Source organism: Neopelma chrysocephalum, unplaced genomic scaffold, assembly GCF_003984885.1.
Source record: "Neopelma chrysocephalum unplaced genomic scaffold, ASM398488v2 Primary Assembly neopelma1_61, whole genome shotgun sequence".
Taxonomy (NCBI): Eukaryota; Metazoa; Chordata; class Aves; order Passeriformes; family Pipridae; genus Neopelma; species Neopelma chrysocephalum.
The window spans coordinates 1,206,335-1,225,589 of NW_020897716.1; the positions used below are offsets into that span (position 1 = coordinate 1,206,335).

Genomic DNA, 19,255 nt, shown 5'->3' on the forward strand with positions numbered 1-19,255 from the left:
CTTAAAACAGCCACTTCAACATTCTCAGGGCAAAGGTACTCAGTAGTTAGTTATATCAGCTGTATTATATTTATCTTGTACAGGTTTCTGAAAATACCTCTGTGATAGAAATGTTTTTACAATTTTACATCCTCAAAATTTCTGTTTATTTCCTCTGTCTGTACTTTTAAGTCTTCTTCCACTTAACTAGAAACTTTAACAATGTGGTAGGAAAAATGTTTTTCCTCTGTCTGTCCAAGGCTGAAAACAGGTCATGTGTCTTTGTGTAGCTAAAAATTGCAAAGAAATACCCAAAGAAACCTTATGATACAATTCTTTTCTCATAACCAGTATTTTAGAATACTTCTTTTTAATTCTTTTTTAAATTTAGGAAAAAATATTAACATTTCTAGAGTTTGCCCAAAATTAGTCTTCTATTTCTTTGAAAGATTTGTAAGGGGGAAACCCTGATCCCACTAAAATCAACGGAAGTTTTCTGTGTGACAGCAATGGTGGTAGCATTTTGCTCAGAGATCTTAGCCACTGCTGGATCAATGTTCCCTGAATATTAGATCCAAATATCAGACGTGAAGGACAATATATTACTTTATTACTTCACAAAAAATAGTAAGTTTTGTACCTATTGCAATTGCCTTATGTTAATAGTTTTGTTGATATTTTCCCATAAATAAAGAAAAAATAATATGTATTTTAAAATCGTCTATGCTGTTAACTAATCTCTGTTATGACAAAGTAAAAACAGGAAGCATGAAAATTGCAGGCAGTTTAAATATTACTCTGGAATGACCTCAAAGGAGTCATGAGCATGTCACTATTTTGAAATGGAAGTTTTCGTAGTTTGAAACACTTTTGTTAAGTTCTAAGCTTGAAATTTACAGTTTCTGACACTGAGCCATCAGATCTCACCTTCTCTCAAGATATATTTTGGGGATGAATGGGCAGTCACATTCCTTTATTCATCTGTCATCTCATAAAAACAAAGTGCTGTGCCAATGCCACTGTTCTATTTCCAGAACGTGTTGTCTCAGCAGGAGACTACCTGTGAGATATGATCTCAAAATACATTGGTCATTCAATTTTTCTAAATATTATTTCCTTCACATCAGTAACACAGACAGGTTTTTCTCTGTCACAGGCAATGGCAGCAGTCCCAGATGCTCTCAACAGCACAGACTGAAAAAGGGCAAGTAGTTCAGTCCTCAACAGATTTCTTTTCTTTTATTCCACCTGTAAATCAAACATTTATCTTTATGAATTGCAAGTCACAACATTTTCTAGTCCAGCAGTCAGTCCTCATGTTGGTCTAAAGATCTTGTTCCATTTGAAAAATCAGAAAGAAAAGTTTAAAAAGTTTGTTAATCACATTGAAGGAGCATGATGCTTATGTCCATAAACCATTGTATATTGATTTGGTAACTTGACAGTATCATTGGGCTCAATAATAGAAGAAATTAGTAAAAGTTCAATGTTGCTAAACCTTTTCAATATGTTCCTTTGTTGCTCAGCTTTTTTTAATGAGACCACTGTGACAGTCAAACATTTTTGTCTAAAAACTCTCCGAAGACAGACAGAGGATTTGGTTTTGTATAACTTTCTGTATTGATCACCAGATAATCCCTAGTAAGACTTCAGAAAAACATTAGTAAACCAGAACTATAGGGAAGTGAATTGCATACTTGTAGTTATTTCTAAAAATTAAGTTAACAAATTAAATTCCAGTAAATTCCATGTAGTGCACTGACCTTGCCCTAAGCAATGATAAATACCATATAGGGCTATCATTCCTGTGGTATTCTGAGATATAAGAATTTTACTTCTTTATTAGGGTGCTTGTGCTGGTTTAAAAGTTAACCAGCAGGGGAAATGAACTCAATTCAAAAGAGAGATTTAGAAGTCAGAATAACAATTTATTAAAATAATACAATAAGTACAATTATACAGACAGAGAATTGGTTTTAACCCGCAAAACCCAAATATATAACCCAGCACCCTGGGGTATGAACAAAAGTGGTGTACCTTGCCCCCCCCCAAGTCCAAAGAAAAGGGAGAGGGGAAAAACCTGCTGGTGGGAGAGCTGTTGCAGTCTGGTCAAAAGTGGTGATTGCAGTCCAGTTGAGGGTGGTGGTCTCAGTCTGGTTGAGAGCGATGGTCTGCAGTCTTCCTCTGGATCCCACGAGTGGTGCAAAGGTTCCGAAACTCCCAGTTTATATGTTCTCCAGTTCAGGCGGGAGTGCTCAGTCCCTCCCTCAGAGCAGGGAATTCCATAAAAGGGCATGAAGATGCTCAGTCCCTCCCTCAGAGGGGGGAATTCCATAAAAGGGTATCAGAGCAGGGAATTCCATAAAAGGGTATGAGGACAAGAACATCTTCTCACCTCACAGGCCTCTACTGACAACAGTAGAAGGCTTGACAAAGGAACCGTGGATCAACAGCCTAAAGAGGAAAGACACTTGCCCTGAGCTCAGCTAGTGATATATTAAGAAATACACCCTTTCAGGGAGTAATTAACTATATCAATTAAGTTCCCAAAATGAATCATGATCTATTCAAGAATAAGTCTCCACTGAATATAGCATAAACCTCAGGGCATTTCACTCTTGTTGATTGAGGTGCTGAATATGGGTACTAATAAGAGGTAGAATAAATGCCCCTTCTTCTTACATAAATAAAAAACAGACGTTATTTGGTGGAAGCGACTAAGAGATGGTTTTAGTTCAGGCAATCGTAAAAACCAAGTTTTGAACAGATTTTTTGTACTGGGACATGAAGAAACTGAAACAGCTCTCACAGTCTAGTAGCGTCAGAGTTGTCTGAAGACAGGTCACTCTTGTGAAATTTTCCCCTAAACTAAATCCAATTCACTCAGCTTTGTACAGAGAAGGCATAAAACGTCACCTTTACTGATGTCACATATAGGTTTGTGGTCTGAGCCCTCTTTGTTCCAAACATTTCAACTGTGGTTTCTGAACCAATTTTTATTAATGATCTGAGTTTACACAGAAGTAGGATATAGTTCTGTAACTTTCAAATAACTTATTCTAATTGTTCAGTTGCAGCTAAACCCTCTCCAACATAGGGATGCACAGTACCTTAGAAACTATGACACATATATGACATAAATATGAAACCTACTAACACCTTCTTAAGCAAACATGGACTAGAGTTTAAAAAGAATTATGCGGATTTTGGCATCAACAAATGATTTTCATAGAAATATGCAATTGAGGTCTCAAACCCAATCTTGGGCTCCACAGTACAAGAGAAATATGGAACTTTTGGAGCAGGTCCAGTGGAGAGCTACTAAGTTGGTCAAGGGTCTGGAGAATCTCTCTTATGAGGAAAGGCTGAGGGAGCTGGGCCCATTCAGCCTTGGGAAGAGGTGACCGAGGGGAGAACCTCATTAGTGTGTATAAATACCTAAAGGATGTGTCAAGAGGATGGAGCCAGGCTCTTCTCAGTGGTACCAAACAATAGGACAAGAGGCAATGGGCAGAAGTTGATGCACAGAAAGTTCCACCTGAACATGAGGAAGAACTTCTTCACTATCCAAATGATCACACACTGGAACAGATTGTCCAGAGAAGTTGTGAAGTTTCCCTTACTGGAGATATTCAAGAACTGTTTGGATGCAATCCTGTGCCATGTGCTCTAGAATGACCTTGCTTGAGTAGGGTTGTTGGACCAGATGACCCATTGTGGTCCCTTCCAACCTGACCAATTCTGTGATTCTGTCAAGGTGAATGTCCATTAATTTCAATAGTGTAAAGTAGTATTAACTTGGCAAGATTTTTTAGTATCTTGCAGGTGCCTTTTATCTCATCTGTTTTTCCAAGACAACAGACATTTTAAACCTAACATTATCACATAAAGACTTAAACACATAATACTCATATCTTCTTCCCAAAATACACACCAGTCTCTCTCACATTGATGCACTTAAAAACAAACTAGAAACACACACTATATAGATCACACAAGCAGTCTGACTCAGTTCACATGGGAACTGTTTTCCTACTGAACTTGCTCTGCATTGGGTAAATAACCAAGCAAATAACTAGCCCACCGTAAGAGCAGAGTGTGGAAGCTGGCACTGTGCATACTGGTGGTATGCCTTAACCACTAAACTGGGGACCTGCTCAGCCTCTCCCTGGCCTCATAAATTGTTATTCCATGCTGCTGGAAAGAGCTTCAAAAGCAAGGATTTAGAGAAACCTACACTGCAGCAGCTTTCCAAGCAGGCATGGTGCCGAGACATGAGTTCAGCCCCCTTAGGTAAGAGAGGGCCCTGAACTGGTGTGTCCTGAATTGCGGGGGCCAGTTGGGTCTCTTAGTATTTGGGTCAGTCCAAGGCATTTCACCCTTTCAGAAATACAAGGGGGAGGCCTGTACTATTTGCAAGGCACCCGCATAAACAGACAGACCATCTAAAAAGAACAAGTGCTTAAAACACTCTGTTGGCTTTGAAAGATTAGGATTGTACTTCATACTGGGAAGAGGCAAAAACCTAATCTTTCATAAGCAAATAGAAAAAAAAATAACTGTAAAGCAAATGAAGGTCAGAAGTCAGATAAATTCCATAATGACACAGCTGTTTTTAAAGACAGTAACAAATATCTTTTTTAGTTGTCCCAACCATTATACCAGAATCAGAAGTCCTGCATACCCTTGGAAATGGCTCATAATGTCAAATCCAGCTTCTACAGTGTTGTTACAGATATGTAGGTATTAACTACTCGAAAAAAAACTCCACTGAAAAGGGGGAAAAGATAAGGTAAGAAGCTTTCATGTACACGTAAAAATTTTTACTAACTTGATGGGTTTTTCACAATGTAACTTGTACCAGTAGACATGATCATTACTGAAGTACAGATAAATTAAATTTGCTGCATTATGCTGTTACCCACAATTGAGTAACACTGCAATTGTCAAGGGGATCCTAGTACTATAATAAAAAAAAAAAAAGTGGGTTTAGCATTAAAATTTTCTTGTCTTTACATTTACCTGGAACTCTAAACTTCTTGACTGAAGTGCTTTGGCTGCTAAACAATTACATGACACAACAATGCATATCGCCATAGTTTGATAACTTTAATGCTCTACCTAGAAAACAAAGAAGGGACTTGTTGCACATTCACACATATATATAGACATACATATATATAAAATTATGATAACATTTATATGAAACGAATGAGAAAAAAAAATCACAACACTGTATGATATCACTCTGGCCTCATTTTCTGTTCCAAACACACAATAAAGACAACTACAGCTATGAATACAAGTACTTAAAGCAAACTTCTTTAGTTGTAGACCAAAGGAAAACTAGGTACATGATGGAGATTACAAAAGGTGCTCAGCATTACAGAGATTTCACAATGTGTGTTATTAGTATGATGCAAAGTGCAATAACAACAAAGTAGCATGAAGTGGGTTAGGAATGGCCTGGTAGATCCAGCAAATCAGAAATGGCTGGGGATCCCTCTACAGTTGTTAACATAGAAAGTGTAGGAACTGATTGGGCATCTATAATGGCCAGTCTTCGTGAACGAAGATTTGGGGAAAGGTCTTTTTACCTTTCCAGCCTGCGCAATGGATTTTTTAGGTGAGACACAGCCTGCGCTGAACTGAGCCCACCCTTTAATCCTAAGGTTCATCTGCCGGGGCCAAGCAAGCTTGGACAATGGCAGTGAGGTCCTCAGGACGTAGGTTTGTTTAGAGTGACCTTCTCATAGATGGATGGCCTCACAGGGCTAACGGGCTCCATCTGCCCGGGGGACTGGCTGGGATTCAAACCTGGGTCGCAGAGGTGAGAGTCCTGCATGCTAACCACTAGGCCACCAGGGCATCTAAGACAATTGGATTTTCCTGGTAAAATAATCACTGATGATATAATTAATAATTATGATATTCAGATGTTTGTCTTTATATCTCAAGCTTAATAACCCAGTAAAATGAAATGGATAGCACTGTTTATGGCTTTCAGAGTTACTGTTTCAGGTTTTCTGTAGGCTCATTAAGACCATACTGCATTGCATGTGCTTAGTTCACACTTTCAAGGTCAGCTTCTACGAAAAGGACTAAAGAGCATATCTGTGAAACCTCCTTGTATTATTCCCTCTTCCAAACTGCACTGGCTAGGATAACCTGCCATTGCACCTGCTGCTTCTCACTAAATTGTTGTTTTCACAAATAAATACAATGCACATGCTTTAAAGAAATCGTTCTTTTTATTTTCTTTATGCTAAAATACGTCTAGTGAAAAAAAAGTCCATGCTACAGCTAAGAACGTGTAATTGACAATCTTTTAATTTCTAATTCAAACTTTAATTAATGTAATAGAATTATGCAGCCCCACAGCATACGGATTGACAATATTCTCTTGTGTATACATTTTACAGATGTACAGTGGTCTTGGAAAGAGAAGATGGGGGATGAGACATTATACAGTGCAGCAACACAGAACCCTGTAACACTGTGAAATTATTGCTGTTACTTTGCAGCATGTTGGAGGAGTTGGTGCTAGTGCTTATTTCTTGTCCTTTTGGCCAAAATGTCACCAGCCACAATTGCTCCTGACAAAATTAATCCTATTGGGCCATATGTTTCCTAATGATCCACAGATGACAGTTTAATAGCAGCTGTTGTAGACCAACAGTATGAAAAATAAACAAAGAATGCATCATCATTAAAAAGCTGAAAGGTTCCTGTAATTACAGATCTCTATCAGAGTACAAAGCCTGGAGTATATTGAAAGCAAGATCTTTCCAATGTATGGGGAAAAATGATTTGTTGTGACATTTAAAGAAGGCATGCACACGTCAGTAACTCTGTAGTAGCTGTTTTAGGTGTGAAAATATCCGTTACATACATTCCTTTGTCCTAGCACTGTGTAAGAAAATATCCCTCTATACAGACAGAAATGACTGGTGAAATTACAATATTACTCAGCATTAAATTTGTACCTTATCAGCCTGACTCTGAACACCCTACACAAAGTTCCCACTGTTGTAGCATTTTTGATTTCTGACAAGGTTCTCATGAATTGTGCAAATTAGTCATGTGTAACTCAAGCTATCAATTTGCCATGAAACACACATTAATTTAATTGCTGATAATTGTATATTAAAGAGAAAATTTTCCCATTAGAAACATTTTCTTAAACCTTGTTTTCAACTTTGATAGTCATAGTCATCTTATGTTTTGAAATCTATTCAAGCACAAGATGAATTATAAAAAATGCACTCATTTTAGAATAAAGAAGCAGAAAAAAACATTTCTCTTTCTGCTAAGAAAAGGAACAAATAAAATTATATAAGATATGAAAAGGCATTGTAAGAAAAATTTTTTCAGTGTTTTGGAACTACATGATCTTTAAGGTGTCTTCCAACCCAAACAATTCTAAACTTAAATTGCAGAACATGGTATATGAGTTAATAGACCTTGTTCAATAAAGGCTGAACTTTGATAGTGAAAATTTAAGTTTTACTAGGTTGGAAAACCAGCTGAAGACATTTAGAGAAAATATCATTATCAAATATAACACAAAGTTCTAAATATTATAATATCTTCTACTTAGCATTTCTGCACACTCTTTTCCTTTTCTTTCGCTCTGAACTCACATCTACTAGGTATGATGATGATTTGTCAAAAAATATTAAAAATATCTCATGTTCTTTTTTGTCATGATGAATGTCTTTTTTGAGTTTATGCTACTTTGTCACTGTGAAGAGAGGATTTATAACTTTTCATTGCACTGAGCAATTTTTTTCCTTATTAGAGGCACCTGAGAGAAATGCAGGGCCAAACTTCCATCATGCCCTCAGCAAGGACTGTATTTTTGCATCTGCAATTTTTGAGGCACAGCTGAAATTATTTAAACACCTAACCATTTGATTTACAGATGTAATCAGGTACATCTATATACAAGTGATTGTAACTGCAGGTGTTAGATTGGGGACTGTCTTTTGAAATTCTTCCTCAAAATGTGCAAAATAATTATCTTCAAATTATTTATGCGGGTTCATTAAACAAGTGAGCTTCGATCCTTGTATTCTCCCTGTGTGTGAAGCTGTTTAAATCCTTAGGTAGCCTTCCTGTGATCTCTGCTCTCATTGCCTTCCCTGCTCCACTTTTTCTTATATCAAGTATGAATACATCATCTTTTCCTCTCGCACAAGTGCAACATTTATTCTGTGTAGGCTGTGCACTCGTTTCAGTTGCAGACTTCCATGGGCTGGTCCCTTTGTTTTATATACAGAACCCAGGAACAAAATTAGACACTCATGTAAAGATTTTGTAAGCCGCTCACTCACTCCCTTCCTCTGATCCAGACTTCAGCTGCATCAGTAAAGCAATTCTCACCAACACTGAAGGCTTAGCTACTGAGCATGATGGCCACAATCTGGCTCCACATTTTATTATTGCATCTAACAGTATGTTTTTCCCTTCTGCCCTTTTAGCTGTTCTTTACCTGCACTTGTAGGAAGATAATCAACACAGATGAAACAAAAAGGTAATGGAAAACCTTGTTTTTCAAATGTTTTGCAGGAGACAAAATGGCATTACTGGGTCACACAACACAGCACACAGACAGCTAATGTCACCTTACCCATATCTGTAAATTTATGTACTAACAATTTATAAATTAATAAAAAACAACAGGCAGATCATGTGTAACAATCTGTACTCTGCACTCTTACAGTAATTATAGAAATCTTCACCTGCTGTCCCTCAGCCCTCTCCTAATATTTCTGTGTTGTCCAGATTGCAGAAGGGCTGTTACAGTGACACATTGTCCCAGTAAGAACTATATCAATGGCCACTGCAGGCACTGTTCCTGCCCAAGCCTGAGTGTTTCACTGTGCGTGTGGAAAACTCTCTGACCTGTAGAGTAAAAAAACCTACAACACTGAAGACTGCGTTTTTTATGGACTCCACCAAATGCTGTACATTTTGATTATATAAACTATTCCAAAAACTGAAGCATAACAAAGAAGATTTTAGAATTCCATTTAATTATCTTTGGTAATAATTTTTTTCTTTCCCTTTTACATGAATTTTATCTCCCTCCATTAAGATAATAGAAAATATAACCCTCTTCTGCAAAAATGGTGTCTAGTTCATTCAATTTAGCCTGGCAGTTTTCCAGATCGTTAAAGATATTTTTTGGTATTAAATATTGGCAATGACACAGTCATCTCTTTACTATGTCTAGATGAAAGTTAGGAGTATATGTCATATGTTTTTCTTTCATTACTCCCTTACAGGATGCATGTTGGTAACATTAATTAAAAGGAATTAAAATGCTATTCTTACTTGCCTGGATTCCTGTGAGGGCGAAGAAAAGTTTGGCCCAAGCAATACTGAAAAACTAGCAGAAAATAATAATAATAATAACTAAAAAAAAGAAAACCACCAAAAAAACCCAAACAAAATCCCACAGAAAACAAACAAACAAAAAAACCCACAAAACAAAAACCCAAAGAAACAAAAAAAACCCACATTACATTCAACCAAGCAAAAATGCAAACTAATTAGTCAGGTTAGCTGGAGCAGGGTAGCAAGAATTAAAATCCTCCAGAAAAGGAACATCTTGATGTTACCAATGCCAGGAGAGCTTAAGCAGTGCGTATTAGTGAGGAGCTAGGCACTAAAAGTTGAATCTATTCAGGGCTTCAGAGCATCTGCTAATCTCCATTGAGAAAGGAGTGTCTTATTCTGCGAGGAGAAATGGCAGCTCTAGATGGGGCAAAGCTCTGGACACACAAAGTATATGAAGTAACATTTATTACCCATCGGGTTTTAACATGTCCTGCTGCTGATTCCTGAATCATACCACAGGTCAGAAACAGGATAATTAGAAAGATTTCTACTGACATCAGCAGGCCTTGGGCCAGGCTCCAAGCCAAGTCTTAGTGTATAACTGATTATGGCAAACAGACAAGGACTTCACATCAAGCTACAGATGTTATCTGGAAGGTAAATGTAGTCTGTTTATTATGATTCCACACAGAAATCTGCAAACATATTTGTGCTTCTTAATATCACAAGATAAGCATAATTACAAAGGAAATTAGTGTAGAATGACAAATGTTGCTCGGGGGTTAGTTTTCATTAACGTGTAGAGATTTTCTAGGTTATTGCTGTGGGAGAGAATGATGCCAAATGAGACATTAAAAGGGTGCAAATGCCAAAATTGTCTAACACCGTTTTTCTTAATAATATAAAGAATAATTACCTGCAAAAAACACCTGAAGATAAACTTTATGGTGGAAAATTAATGTTTTTAGGAATCAGGAATTCCTTACTGGAAACCTCTAGCTACCCTTTATTTCAGCTATTAAAATTATCTTGGAGAAAATTTGATGTTCTCTGTGGCTATAGAAAATTCTGGAATGAAACAAAAAAAAACAGATGAGAACCCCCAGAAATTAATTAGTGCCTTTCATCCTTCTCCACATGGCATGCTGTATTGAAAGGAATCGTGATCCCAATGCCACCAACCACTCATATGTGGACAGCAATGTGATTTTCTGTGGATTCAATCTTTCCAGTGTGTACAGTTCTTGGTACTTCCTATTGTGAAATGGAGGTGTTTTTAAGTCTCTAAAACTCCACACAATTAACTTTTATAATTTGGTAAGAAATAGAATAGGTCTTTTCCAAAGGTCTCATTGTCAGTCATCATGACTTTCAGAAATTTTATCCCTCACTAAGATTTATAGAGCAAGATAAAGCACGTCAGGGATAAATTAGTACTACAGAAACTTCCTTCTCTTAGATTAACATGTAAAGTTTTTTTTTATATTACCAACACCTTTGGTTGCCAACCCTTAAACAAGTCAACATGCCATCCTTCCCTCCTGCAGGCTGTTCCTCTCCCTTTCGCTTCCAAAGAAACAGAACTCCTAGCAGAGCTGTAAAAAGACAACATAAGTCTCTCTTCATCATCTGCAGCATGAAAGAAACAAGCCCTTGATTATTTCTGGCTTTTGGAAACACAGGAGGTACACATCAGCCTATGAAATGGCTGCAACATGCAGCAAGGGTAAAAAACTCTTTAGAGCTGTTGTGTCTTAGCAGGCTGCAACACAGCCTTGGCATGTGCCAAGGGAGGAGACAGAGGGAGCTGCCTGGGACACATGTAATGTTTACCTTCCTGACACATAAAAATTTTTCCTGGGCCTGTCATCATATCTGTTGAATACTTGCCTGGAGGAAACCAACTGGTTTGCACTGCTTCTGTAAGAACAGTAACACCAGTTTCCCTGTCAGCATCACTGGGACAAAACAGTCCTACTCTCCATACATGGAACTGGGTCTCAACCTGCTAAATAAGCTTTAGACCGAAATAGAGTGGATAGTGCTGCATCCATGTAGGAGACAGTAGATGGAGTTAGGGAGAAGAAGGAAGAAGTAGAATGAGACATTTGCATGAAAAAATCTTCCTGGAAGAAGGTGTCTTCATAAAGAAGCCTAGGAAGTAACGACTCCTTTGTGGATATCAGAAAGCACAGGGAGGATGCTTCAAATGTCTGAATTGCCATGCAAAATGCATATGGCTACACTCCCCCTCAAACAGTCCTAGTCAGGACAAACAGACAGTATGATGCTTACAAGCATGCAACTACACTCCACCACGTTTGACAGTATTATAGGAACTCATGCACATATTTAATGACTGACACAGTACAGTGTTGCCAGCACTGACCACATTTTCCATTCCTAAGGGAAAGGTGTTGTGGCTAAGCACCAGGGTTCTTGTGAGACCAAGCAGCACATCTGTCCTACTGTTAAAAGTACTGGTGAAAATATAATTCCTTTCTTTCAGTGTGTCTGAGGAAACTGTTTATTTGGTTATATGACAGACACAGTTACATCTTTCTCCGCCAGCATTTCAAATCAGATCTAAAGAACCACTTCAAAAAATAAAATGAAGATTAAAAAGGACCTGGTTCTCCGGAAACAACCAGGTATCTAGATGCTTTTCTTTTGTTCATAGTGGAAGAGAGTCAAAGAAGTGTTTTGCTGAGCATTCAGGCAAAAAGGGAAAGAAGGTAGGATTTTCTGATGGACAAATGTATGTGTTTCAGCTTGGAGTGGCCGCAGGGAGAATTCCTCTCTGCTTTTCAGTGAATGACTGATCTGTCTGTGACAGGAAAGTTAGATGTAAGAGGCAAATATTTGTGACATAGTGCAAAAGAATTGTTTGGATTCCTTTTCCCTTACAAAACTTTCAACTAGGAATGCACCCTTTGAGTTACAGTGCAGGATAAGAACTAGCCACCTTGAAGAGCTGCCAGAGAAGTAGTTCTTCAGTGTGAGAAGAAATGTGTGGATCTTTTATTTCAAATTGAATTTAGAGATCAATCTTTTTTAGACCAAATACCTGGTTGTCAATGAAACTCACATATGGCTCCAGAGGAGATTTTCTTTTTTCAATGTATTTCTTTTTTCACCTAGATCTGACAGTTTTGATGACACCTAATCAAGTAAAAAGGAAATTTGAAAAAATAGAGGGTAGAGAAAATGGTAAAGGCAGTTACTGTTTGGTGGACGTACAGAGAGATATAACCATTTGCTACCAAAAGAAAATGGTTCAGCAAAGTTAAAAAGCACTGGAAGCAACACTGATGGCAATGTCATTGCTGAAAATGAAAATGGTTATGATTTTTATTGGCCTGAAGAAGAATTGCATGGTAATAGTACTGCAGCTGGTGAATCTCAAAAGGCAGCTAAGGAAAAAAAGCATGAGATGGTGCCAAATGACCTTCCTGGCTGCCATGGTATAGTTGGTTACAGTGGGGATGCACTTACCAAGAGACTTCCCTATGGGATGCTTTGCTTGGCCCTTCAGACTTACGGCTCTGGAAAAGGACACAAATCCATTCAATTTAGTTTTTAACAGTGTAAACATTATTTTTTCTCCCTTTTCCCCTCCATTTCCCTTAGATGTTTATGGTCCCTGATTGCAGTGGGATCATAGCACAGACAGAAATACAAGCTGAGGATGCCACTGGCAATGGGCAGCTGCATGGTGGTCTGGTTGACAGTGCTCCATCTCTTACCAGATGTCAGCTCTGGTAAGATCTGCTGGGAGCAAACCTCTTCTTTCCTAAGTGCCTGCCGTCCTTGCTGCCATTTGCTTGCTGGTGCATGGAGACAGATCACTTGTGCAGGCAGGGCCTGTCTTCCTCTCCATCTGTTTGCACACTGAGAAACAGGAGGAGAGCTTGATTTCAGTCTAATCTGACTTTACAGCACTCCGTCACTTTAGATAACCCACTGGAAGTGTCTTTTCCATTGCAACTGGCATGCACCAATAAAGCGTGGAATTCCGTAGATTTTTGCTCATCGTGATGTAAGCTTGGACACAAAGGGATAGCAAAACAGAGACAATATTGAATATTTCCATGTTTTATTTCTCTATTTTACCTCAATTGGAAATAAAAGACTTCTGCATTTTAAAGCTGTTTGTTCATTGCAAAAATCATGGAAAGGGCTGATGGAAACAATTGTTAGAGAAAGATTTTCTGTTGGGAAAATAGAGGCAATGTAAATCAATGTATCTTCAGAGAAAGATCAATTTTTATGGAATTTTCCCATCATGATAATCTAAATTAAATACTTTATGTTTACGTTAATTTCTGCATCCAGTTCCACCAGCATTGTGCATGATAGCACTTGCAGCCAGAAAATACTCTTCTTTATTCTCCCCAATGTGCGAAGCTTTTTGTTTGATCTGCATCTCCCTCATGCACCAAAGTTTCCCTTTGATGATGACTTGATCTGATGAATCCCTGGAATTTCAACTGAACTCAGAAATGGGAATGGGAGAGAGGAAACCAAGAACCACATTGCAAATAGGCATTGAAGAAACCCAGGCATAGTGATATCAAGGTCAAGCTGAGCTGGATGCACTGCTGTTGCCAGTTCCCTTTGATTTTAAGTAATTGAATTCTGAAAAAGCTCTTAAATTTTTGATTACTTGTTCTGAATTTGGTTTGGATTTAGGTATAGTCATATTTTGCTTAGATGTATTTTCCCACTGAGAGGACTCAACAAAATAACTGAGACGGAGAATAAGGTCTGTAAATGGAATGGCGAGAAGGGCAGGAAACTCAGCATGGCAAAGCCCTGATCAAGCACAGAAGGTCATAGAAAGAAAAAGAAAACATGAAAGTACAGAACTTGGTTGGTTTCAGTAGAAACTTAATTGCAATTGTCTTTCAAAATGTGTCACACTTTGAAGGGGTTTATGTAGATTCAGCCTACCAGCACCATTGTCCCTCCTGGGGGAAAGCTTCTCACACCAATGTTTGTGACACCAGCTCAGTGGTGTCAGATTAGACACAGCTACTGAAATCCTCTATCAACTGATCCTAGGGTGGGTCTCCTTAAGGGTTCATCATGGATGAGGAAGGAGACCTTGGGTGTAAAAGCATCATCACTTTCAGGAGCTATGCAGACAACTTTTCTGGCAAAAGAGGTGGGACAAACCATGTCTGAAAAGGTGCAATCCTCATGGTGTGTCATGACCATCTAATTACCTCCGTGGTTCTACACCATCTAAATGAGCTAGTACCTGCTTGGAGGCTGAGGCTGCCAGAGTGAAATACAGGCTGCCAGTGATTTTCAGGCAAGGAGATTGCTTCTACATAGGGAAAATCTGTACTTCTTTTCCTCTGTCATAATATAATCTCTCTGCCATAAATAATCTCTCTGCCATAATTATGAATAATTCCTAATTTATTCTCTCTTATACTACATATCTCTCTAATACATTGCTTATTTAAACTCTAGTTTTATGATGTGTTTTTCCTCTGTTGTAATTAGAATGCGACAAAGCTATGCAACAAAGTGAAGAAACAGGCCTTAACTGAAGAAAACTTGCAAAGGCTGCTTTATGATAAAGACAGTTTGAGAAGCGATAAAATAATAATGCAAGTTCTTTCTTTTTCAACAGGCCAGATTTACCAGTACACCCCAGACATATCGCTCCTCGCCAGCCACAGAAAACAGCTGTAAACCTGGATTAACCAGGCTGTTAAATTGAGTTTACAGCTGCTTTGCATCACTAGAATGGCTCAAAGCAGGCAGCACGTACCAGTGAATATGGGCATAATTGTACACTAATGAACGATGAAGTAGTTTAGGATGCAGTATTCACTTTGGCAGAATGAAAAAGAAATCTTTATAGAGAGCAGATATGTTAGAATTTATCCTGGCTTTGCTCAAGGGGAAAAATTCATCCTCTTTTATTCTGAATAGATTATAATTAAGAAAAGCATCAGAGACAAATTATTCAAGGTTAGAAATTTAAAAGAGCTTTAAGAATACATCCACTCTTTCCAGATCTGTTAGTGCCTGCTCAGGCTGGAGTTACAACAAGAGAAACTCATAGTTTAATTATAAAATAATGGTCAAAAACCTGCTTAAATAAGCATGTGTTTCCATTAGGGAAGAAAAATCACTACAGAAAACAAGATTAAAAGTTAATGTCGCAAATCTCATTGTGTATAACTTCATTAATGCTGGATAACTACTGTATAATTAGCAAGGTGTTCATTGTAGAAATCTGTTAAAACAGTTGAAATGAGGTCTACCTAGATGTCTGCTTAGTCTGTAGTTACCTTAAAAAGAATGAGGCTCAGATTATTTTTCAGTGCTTTAACACATTTTTTTCTTCTGTAAATAAAGCTTACAGCCTTAAGACATTTGCCTTGCTGGAAATACAACAGCCTCTGATATAATTTAACAAACACAGAAAGCATAAAATCTCCAGACGACTGGTTCTCATTTGTGTATGCAATTAATCATGCTTAAATTACAGGCAAAAGCTGGGTCAGGAGAGCCCATGGACAGAGTAGAACGTTTTCCTCTTCATGCTCCCAGGCATTGCACCAACAGTAGCGCGAGACATGATGGAGATCTGGGCCCTCCATAATGAAGACTCATGCATCACTCATCCCTCCAGGTGACTCCTGAAGCCAAGAGAAACCTGATCTTCCAACTTGACTTACCTTTGCAGTTCTGTCTTTCAAAATTGATTGCCAAACCATAGTTTCCAGTTAAGCAGAATTGAGCCTATTTCACCTGGGCTAGCCACGGACTGGCTGGGGGTACATTCATAGAGCCACAGGCAGGCAGAGCCCACATCCACACAGACACCTAAGGCTGTGTATGAGCCCATATGCCTCCTCTCAGGGGGCTGGTGATTAGCTTAGACTAAAGGCTGTGCTCACCACAGATATATGGCTTCACCTTCACTTCCAAAGAGCATCCAGCTGGCCCAGAGCATGAGCAAGGAGATGATGTTTTCCTGCAAAATACCATGTAAAATACTAGAAAAATGTTACATTCATTTTGAAAATACATTATCCCAAGAGGGATAAAAAAATATCAGTTCAAAGAAAAAGCCAGGAAAATCTGGTCTTCAGGCTGCAAGATATTTAACCTTTTTCATTCCTGAGTGCTGAGCATCCCACATACTTTCAGTGATAATAGTAACAGCAATAACAATAATAAGAGGAAATCAAAATCTGAAACAAAAGGTAGAGCTGAAGACATAATACTTAGGAGTTATTCTAAAAACTATGCACCTAAAAGGTACAATTTAGGAAATCATACTTAACCAGCAGGAATAGAAAAAAAGATGAAATCCTCATGAAAAAAAGGGAAAAAACTATTCAGAAAAGCCTTTTGTTGCTGAAACTACAGAAGCAAATGATGAATCAGATTGTGGCATGTCATTAGGAGGAAATGGCTCTTCCCTATGAAAATGGCTTTTAGCCAACTCAAAAATAAAATTATCAGTTGCATTTCATGGGGATTTCACTTCTTGGGAAAAATAACACACTTACAAAAAATACATTTCCTGGGCCAATATAAAACCTTTTAATAAAATTAACTATTCAAACAAGAAAAAAGCTTGTGGTCACATTCATAAAAGATAATATTCAAATGATATTAAAATAATAATAGAAGATAGTTCTTTAAAGATGCTCACTACTACTACTTCCCTCTTTTATGCAACCCAAGGCATACTTTATAATATTAAATCCCATCAAGTCCAAATGGAAAGATACTGCTAACAAACATATGCAATTCTTTGACTGCAAATAATATTTTCTTGGTCAAGAAGTCTTCTAATCCGTATCCATATAGCTGCTTGTCCTTAAAGACCAGACTCTCAGATGGCATAAAATTTTTCACCACCTTGATCTCAAAGGAACAAGCCCAGATTACTTCCAGGGAGGATCTGGAGTCTCATTTATTGTGACTATCTGTCTCTTCTAGTGCTTTATTTCTGCCTGCATGGATGAGCAGATTAACTGGGCATCTCTGTCTGGGAGGATAAATACACTTGTATCTGACATCTCTGACGAAGGGTGGGTGTTTTTCTGGACACCTGCTCCCAGAGACTGAATTAGTTTATAGAGGAGTCTTCTCGTTCTCATTTAGGGAACAGTTAACTCTTGCATCAGACTGCAGGAGTTTTGGAAATTTGGCACTGAAATCTTTCAGGCTCTGTGTCTCTGTTCGGGTCAGGATTGCTCAAGGTGAACCTTACACTGATTTAAAATAACTTGGAAGACACTAACTATGAGTATGCAGGACAACAATCAACTATTCCATCCCTGGGTATAGGGAGAAATTTCAACTTTAAAGAAGTTTTGCATGTATCTGTCACATGTGAGTGTAAATCCTTACACTTATCTCTGAAATGTCTGAAAATGGTCACAGGATAACCAATAAGATCTGGTACCACATTTCATGTGTTATAACTGACACAAAAAAAAAAAAAGTTGGTGTCCCACTCTTCTGTACATCAAAAATGGGAGGATGTAAACAACAAACCGGGTGAGACTCCTCTGGAAGAAGTGCTAGCGATCAGCCAAACATGGACTAATTATAGGCAAATTGGAAAGCCCACGTGAGCCCAGGAACACACCAGACCTACTGGCAAGAGAAAGTCCTATCAGATTCCTAAGAACATAACCTTTCTCAAGAAGAAAAACAAAAAAAAATCATTACCACAGATTTAATTCAAAGCACTGATAGAAAATCTACTACAACCAGAGGCAAATAGATATTTAACCCAAAAGCCAAAGGTTGGACAAGGCAGATTACTGATCTTCCCCTTTCTAAACTAGCTTGGTTTCTACATTCCTTTAAACAGGAAGCTGTAAGCTGTACAAGGTGATTTTGCTAAGATGCAAGTCTGAAAAAGATCTGTTAGACAGAGTTGAATGTGTTGGTTTTTTCCACACCAATGATATGTCTGATTTTCAACTGAATATTACTTCTTGAAATGGGTTGTGAAGTAAAAAAATGACAAATATGCTAGTTTCTCATGTAAAGGAAGAAAAGTATTTCTTACTCTGTTTTCCTAATATCATTCTTGCTTAAAGGTCAGCTTTTGTTGGAACATTATGTATGAAGAAGTTAGGTAAAAGTTTGAGGTTTTTCTGTTTCTTCATTTTAAATTGGGATAAATTACTTTCTTTAAAAAAAAAAAAAAGATTGTTTAATAATTCAGCTTGTATTGAAAAAATCAGTTGTCAACCTAATACAGTTTCTGACAAGCTCAAGCAGGCAGATTAACTGCACTGAAAAGATTTCTCCTCATAAATTAAACTTTCTAAATGTTTCAGGTACAGCAATCCTCAAAAATCCCTGCCTTTTGCATTATGAACTTTTATCCATATGTTCTGAAAGTTAGATACACTTTAGGAAGGAAAGTGTTCTTGAACTGCTATGCTAAACACTGCATAATGAGACCAAAAATGTTTGGATTGGGTTTTATTGCAGAGGTAACATTAATATTCTTAGTTCTTGGGGGGGGGGGGGGGAAGGGTGAAGGAAATGATCACTTTTTTAAATTATTTATTGGTATTTAAAGAGTGATTTATGAAAAGACAGAATGATGGATTGTATCATATTACAGATATTATCCGTAGAGTTCTGGAATATCATATTTATCAGCAAAGATTTGAGAGCATTACCATTACATCCAAGTCAGTTCTGACAGAGCAATACATGCATGTTTTCTGCATATTCTCTACAAATATGCAGCTGTGTTTGGACAGGCATATGTGTATATGTGTCTACAAACACCTCTACACTGAAAAAAGGAAAGAAATGTACCAAATAGTGAGAAATATTTATGAAAAAGCAATAGCCAGTACATGTGTTTCTCACTTAGACAACCTGGAGACCAATAGAGAAATTGGGTTTCTTCTCAGGTTTC

General features: G+C 37.8%; 1 long non-coding RNA gene across 1 annotated transcript; it reads right to left on the reverse strand.

Annotated features, from left to right (window-relative positions):
• Positions 1-10,355: 10,355 nt before the first annotated feature.
• Positions 10,356-13,084, reverse strand: LOC113966694. The gene is made up of 3 exons (XR_003533923.1): positions 13,071-13,084; positions 12,820-12,869; positions 10,356-10,392 (listed from the first exon to the last, which is right to left on the reverse strand). It is a non-coding gene; the product is annotated as an uncharacterized LOC113966694 (long non-coding RNA).
• Positions 13,085-19,255: the final 6,171 nt, after the last annotated feature.